The sequence below is a fragment of the Bos javanicus genome, chromosome 11, assembly GCF_032452875.1.
Source record: "Bos javanicus breed banteng chromosome 11, ARS-OSU_banteng_1.0, whole genome shotgun sequence".
Taxonomy (NCBI): domain Eukaryota; kingdom Metazoa; phylum Chordata; class Mammalia; order Artiodactyla; family Bovidae; genus Bos; species Bos javanicus.
In genome coordinates, this window is record NC_083878.1 from 64885933 (window position 1) to 64891932 (window position 6000).

A 6000-nucleotide genomic window follows, 5' to 3' on the forward strand; every position below is an offset into this window, starting at 1 on the left:
GTCTTGTAAAAGCGTGCCGACAGAGAATAACAACTTCCTCTCACCTGCGCTAAGATTTCCTGAGTGTGACCCCTTGTTTTTCTTCCTTTTCTTCTTTGTCAGTCTTTGCTGGCCTTGATCTTGGAGCCTGTCTGATCGTTTGCTATCACTGTAAGTAAACTGTTCACTCCCTGTAAGTTGCTCTTGAAAATGAACAAGGGCAGCCTCTTGCAGGAAAAGGGATGTAATTTTATGAATACAGGGAAGGCAAGTACTGCTTGATTCCTGGAATTATACAAAGATCTCCTTTCCTGAGCTCAGGGTTTCACCATATTTGGTAATATAGCAAAACACCACTGAAAACCTGGGCTCTGGCCTTTACTTTGACCGAAATAACTAAGTGACACGGCACGAAGAGCAGTGCTCCCCGTACCTCGCTTTCCTTCGAGTTCTCCATTAGTCCCTTCAGAATCTAGCACAGTGCTTTCTGTACAAAGCAAATATGCAGAGCCTTGAATTATCTTTATGTAGAAAGAGTCAAGTGATGTCATTCCACTGGATTTACTAGGAACATTAGCAACAATTTTAGGTTACTTATTTTGGAAATTAGACCTTCAAGGCAAATATGAGTACTTTGTTTCTATTGTCTCTTTCTTGATGATCCATTAGTTTAGAATGATAACAGGTATACATGGAAAGGAAGTTAAGATGCTGGAAGAACTAATACTTTTTATCAAACAAGGAGTTGTCTGTAATCTTACTCGAGCGAGACAAGCAAGATTTGGGGAGTGATCCATTTTCACCCACGATATGGCCACATTCTGACGATTCGGTGTTGGTGAAAGCGATTCATCCTTTCAGGGTCTCAGCGTTCTCATCAGTAAATGACAGATTTGGACTGGACGATCTCTAAAGCCAAATAAGAAGTTATCATTTTTTCTTTCCTTGAACTTATTCATTTATTCAAAAACAACAAATTGAGGGCATGCCACATGCTATGCATGTGGCATGGGGATATGGCAGTAAGTAAAATGGATAAACATACCTGCCCTGTGGAGTTTCCATTCAAGATGGAGAAAGACACACAATTAATAAATAAAAAATATAATTAAATACACATATATGTATATTTCAGAGGATGGAAAGCACAGTAGAGGGAGAAATAATGAAAGAAAGGGAAGGGGAACTTCGAAGGCAGAGTGACCTTTAAATGATGTGCTCCAGAAAGCTATCTAGACATGCATACTTCCAACAGGACAGGGTTGGACTTACCTAAAGAAATCCCATGTAACTGTCTTGGAGTTCATACTTTTCATGAAAAGTTTTTTTTAGCCAAATATATCTTTGATTTGATTTTATTTATCTATTTATCTTTCACATACAATTAAAAAAATTGAATTATAATGTACCCACAATAAAAAAAACTCCCAATCTTAAAGATTGGCTTGATGAATATTAACAGTCACAGTGACCTGTGTAATGATCACACAAAACAAGATATAGAACATTCTTATCATTCCATCAGGCTTCCCGGGTGGCTCAGCGGTAAAGAATTCACCTGCTAGGCAGAAGACTCAGGAGATGCCACTTATTCGATCCCTGGGTTGGGAAGATCCCCTGGAGGAGGGCATGGCAACCCACTCTAGTATTCTTGCCTGGAGAATCCCATGGACAGAGGAGCCTCGCAGGCTACAGTCCATAGGGTTGCACAGAGTCAGACATGACAAGTGACTGAGCTCATCATTACATCATTCCTCCTTCCAGTCAACTTCTTGCCCCTTCCCTGACACATAAATCAATTTTTGACATGTATAATCAAAGAGGAGGTTCCCAGGTGGCTCTAGCGGTAAAGAACTCTCCTGTCAATGCAGGAGACGTAAGATATATAGGTTTGATCCCTGGGTCTGGAGGAGGGCATGGAAACCCATTCCAGTATTCTCGCCTGAGAATCCCTATGGACAGAGAAGCCTGGCAAGCTATGGTCCGTGGTGTCATAAAGAGTCATACATGACTAAAGTGACTTAGGACACACATGCATAATCAAAGAGGGTTTTGCCTGTTCTCAGTCTTCACGTAAATGGAAAAGCGAGAGTCGCTCAGTCGTGTCTGATTCTTTGTGACCCCATGGACTATACAGTCCATGGAATTCTCCAGGCCAGAATACTGGAGTGGGTAGCCATTCCCTTCTCCAAGAGATCTTCCCAACCCAAGGATTGAACCCAGGTCTCCCACATTGCAGGCGGATTCTTTATGAGCTAAGTCACCAATAGGAACATACTGTATATATTGGTTTGTCTCTTCTTTGCATGATTTTGAAGTTTGTCCATTATGCTTTCTTTAACAGTATTTTGTACCTTTTAATTGCTGAGTAGTATTCCATTGTATGAAGAAGGAAATGGCAAACCCATTTCCTAGTATTTTCTAGTATTGTCTGGAAAACCCCTTGGAAAGAGGAGCCTGGTGGGCTACAGTTCATGGGGTCACAAAGAGTCAGATACAGCTTAATGACTGAACACCAACAATAATTCCATTGTGTAGATTTACTTGGTTTTTAAATAGGGACTTCTCATGAATGAGAGCCTCCCCACCCTTCCCCGAAATATGGATCAGAATCTTTCTGCTGAAAGGGAAGTGTAGAACTAAAGGATCGGCCTGGTGACCTCACTGCTGGATCACCCATCATGTTTCTCATGTTTAACTAGTGTTGGTGGGCTTCTTCCTCTTTTGAGTGTCAACAGGAGGCCCTACCCTTGTCAGTATCTTGGTCTTGCCCTCCAGGCACCTGGCTATTTCAGGCTTACACTCCTGGAGTCTGGACTCACCAGGCCTTTCTTATCACCGCCAATCCATTTTCTTAGATGTGTAATCTGCCAGCCACTTCCTTTGACCTCCAAATGCTGCAGGATGGAGCTGCAATCCCACGTCCTTAGCTGCAGTATCTGGCACTAAGGAGTTCGGTTTTATACTTAACTAGTTTGAAGTAATTCCGCCTGGGCTCCCCCTTTATTTAGCTCATGGCTCTTTTTTCTCATCCCACTTGCTCCTTTGAATGTTAGGATGGGCAGAATGGGGTAGCTGAGGTTTAGAAGGGTGGAGAAACTGTTCATCTTAGGGCTTGTCTTTGAAAAGCATTTCATCTTCCTTGTGATCAGTTACTGAATAGAGCAAGCCTGGCTTATCTGAGGAGGTGTTACAATGTGAAAAAGGCATACTCTATGGGTGTTTGGAGGATGCATAACTCCAAGTGCACAGGTTTAAAAAAAATGGTAAATGATTTTTCTAGAGAAACACTGCATTTTGAAGGGTGATGTGGCACAGGGTCCAGTTAGCTGATACGTGATCTCCTGCAGGTACTGTTCTCTGCATTTCTGGTGCAGTGAAGAAGGCCATTAGCACCAGGGAGAGGCCTGGGACTAGCCAGAGGTATTTGGCTGTCACCACCTGTCTTAAACTCCATTCATTAGTTTCTTTAACATTTGCCTCAGCTATTTACATAGGATTCCTGAGCAGCAAGAAGGGAAATATCAGGGCAACCAAGCCATGGTTGGAGCTATGATGTGTATAGTTAGAGGATTGGTTTTATCTGACTGTTCTTTCCTTCCCCATGACATTGATTATTTCTTCTCTTGAAAATCAGGCTTTCAGTGGGTGACTGTACTGTGGTATATTCCTATGGTAGAATAATATGTGAAAATCAAAAATGAATAAGCTAGAACAACACTTAGCAAAGCGTAGTCATTTTGTATCCAAAAAAATTATGGAGTTAAAACACCCGCTAATTATATATGTACAATATGGCACTATTTATGCAAAAATTTTAAATATGCAAAATGATCCTGTATGTCATCTAGAGAAATTTACATATTATAGCAGTTTAAAAATATGCTTCTGGATGATAACCTCCAAATTCAGAATCAGGGTTCCCTCTGGTGGGGATTTGGAGAGGAATACATCTGGGAGGGGACCACAGGGAACTACAGTTATGCTTATAGTATAGTTAATTTTGGGGCAGGGCGTTTCCCCGACACCGTGTGGTATATGGGATCTTAATTTCCCCACCAGGGGTGGGACCTGGACCCTGCATTGGAAGGCAGAGTCTTAACAACTGGAGCACAAGGGAAGTCCCAGTATTTAATTGCTGGATGGTGACCCCAAAGGCATTCTATATTGTTAGTTATATGTTTTTATATATTAAAATATTTTATAATAAATAAATAAAAATTGTTCATTGCAGTAAGATGATAATTGGTTTTTATTCTCTATATTTATTAAATTCCTGATATTCATTCATTTTCACCAGTTGCCAAATTATAGATTTTGGTTAAGAAATGAAGTTTGGGGGAGGGGTGCTCTTAGATTTCAAATTTTATGTCAATGAATTGTTCTTAGAAAGCAGGTTTACCTTCTCAAATAAATACGTGGTATTATGTCAACCTAATTGGCACCCCACTCCAGTACTCTTGCCTGGAAAATCCCATGGATGGAGGAGCCTGGTAGGCTGCAGTCCATGGGGTTGCTAGGAGTCAGACACAACTGAGTGACTTCACTTTCGCTTTTCACTTTCATGCATTGGAGAAGGAAATGGCAACCCACTCCAGTGTTCTTGCCTGGAGAATCCCGGGGACGGGGAAGCCTGGTGGGCTGCCGTCTGTGGGGTCACACAGAGTCAGACACGACTGAAGCGACTTAGCAGCAATTAATGATGTGGAACACAGGATTTTAAATAAATGCTGCTGTAACTCTTTTTTTCCCCAAATAATTCTATAATTTACTCATTGATTAAGTGTTATTAAGACTACTATGTTATACTGGGATAAGTAACATGATGTGTTGAGATGGAGAAAAATTTACTCAACAAAATGTAAAATACACAATGCAAAACAAAAGTATTTTAGCCAATTTCCAAAGAGGAAATGCAGCAAAGTACAATGTGCTTAAACCCATTGTGAACAGCCATACTAGAGAATGAATGAGTGTGGTTTGCTGAGCTATTTTAGACTTGTCTCAGTCTGCGATGGGGTGGCAGGAGCTGGATTTGGGTCAGGGCCTTCTGTAGCTGAGAGCAGCAAACCTCTTAAACTCTGTCCAGTCCCATCTGCATTCTCCTTTCCTGGGTTTCTGGATTCCTAAGGTTTGTTCCCTGAAAATCTACAAAAGCCATTCTGAACTAGGGATCCCCTCCCCCCTCTCTGGGCTGGTCCAGAGCTGTGGGTGATGTTGACATCTAGCATGCGGGAGGATGCAAAGGGGCACCCTATGAAAATGGAGATGTAAAGGCAGGGGAAGAGAAATGATGCAATTTCTTTTCCAGCTAAGGAGAAGGATAGCAGAAATGAACGAGATCTGGGAGGAAATTTATATTAGGGGATAAACAAATGAGTTTTGTGCCCGCCTCTTTAAGTCTCTTCAATGCCGTGTTCATTTCTCTTTTTTGATTACCAGGTAGTGCTGTCCTCAGTCTCTTGGGGCATACTTCTTTCCGGTTCTGGCACAAACTACCCCTCAGGGCTTAAAGACATGCAGATGACAGATGATCAAGGTATGCATCTCTTAATCAAGCTGCCGTATTCGCCCATCTAAAGAGCTGTTTAAAAAACACATCCAGCAGATCTCAGCCTCCAATATTCACATCTTATTTACTCCAACTTTCACTTTTGAAAAATCTAAAGAAATTCGCATGCAGGCTGTGACCAAAGGAGAGGACAAGCTAAAAATTCCCTCTGCAGGGGAAGGACATTTCTTTATTTTAAATTCAGCTGCTGATTTTATTAGCTGCTGTCCTGACCTTTCAGCCAGCTTAAGGATTGTTTACATTAACATTGAAAATGTAAACTTGCATGGCCAGGGTGCTTTTCTAAATGACACTCTTTAGATAGCTTTTCATTTGTTGGATGATAATTACTGTATTTTTTTCCTCTTTTGGCTTTAACGGGGAAGGAAAGTACTATGGCACAGTTTCCTTCTCTGTTTACAGACTGAGCACTTGCCATATGTCCAGCCCTGGACATTGTCTTTCTACCC